Here is a 1,102-nt window from a genome sequence, read left to right as displayed (position 1 = left end):
GGTAAAATTCCAAATTTGGTCAATTATTACATTTATTTGAAACTCACAGAAAAAGGGGTAAAATTCAAAATTTGGTCAAGTATTAAATTTATTTAGAAGCTATAGTACAAGGAATAAAATTCCAAATTTGTTTAAGTATTACATTTATTTGAAACCCACATAAAAAGGGGTAAAATTTCAAATTTGGTCAATTATTACATTTATTTGAAACCCACAGAAAAAGGGGTAAAATTCCAAATTTGTTCATGTATTAAATTTATTTAAAACCTGGAGAACAAGGAATAAAATTCCAAATTTGGTCAAGTATTACATTTATTTGAAACCCACAAAAAAGGGGTAAAATTCCAAATTTGGTCAAGTATTAAATTGATTTAAAACCTGGAGAACAAAGAATAACATTCCAAATTTGGTCAAGTATTACATTTATTGGAAACCCACAGAAAAAGGGGTAAAATTCCAAATTTGTTCAAGTATTAAATTTATTTAAAACCTGGAGAACAAGGAATAAAATTCCAAATTTGGTCAAGTATTAAATTTATTTAGAAGCTACAGTACAAGGAATAAAATTCCAAATTTGTTCAAGTATTACATTTATTTAAAACCTATAGAACAAGGAGTAAAATTCCAAATTTGGTCAAGTATTAAATTTATTTAAAACCTGGAGAACAAGGTATAAAATTCCAAATATGGTCAAGTATTACATTTATTTGAAACCCACAGAAAAAGGGGTAAAATTCCAAATTTGTTCAAGTATTAAATTCATTTAAAACCTGGAGAACAAAGAATAAAATTCCAAATTTGGTCAAGTATTACATTTATTTGAAACCCACAGAAAAAGGGGTAAAATTCCAAATTTGGTCAATTATTACATTTATTTGAAACTCACAGAAAAAGGGGTAAAATTCAAAATTTGGTCAAGTATTAAATTTATTTAGAAGCTACAGTACAAGGAATAAAATTCCAAATTTGTTTAAGTATTACATTTATTTGAAACCCACAGAAAAAGGGGTAAAATTTCAAATTTGGTCAATTATTACATTTATTTGAAACCCACAGAAAAAGGGGTAAAATTCCAAATTTGTTCATGTATTAAATTTATTTA

Source organism: Belonocnema kinseyi, chromosome 9 (genome assembly GCF_010883055.1).
Source record: "Belonocnema kinseyi isolate 2016_QV_RU_SX_M_011 chromosome 9, B_treatae_v1, whole genome shotgun sequence".
Lineage (NCBI taxonomy): Eukaryota > Metazoa > Arthropoda > Insecta > Hymenoptera > Cynipidae > Belonocnema > Belonocnema kinseyi.
Note: the sequence above shows the minus strand (reverse complement) of the source record.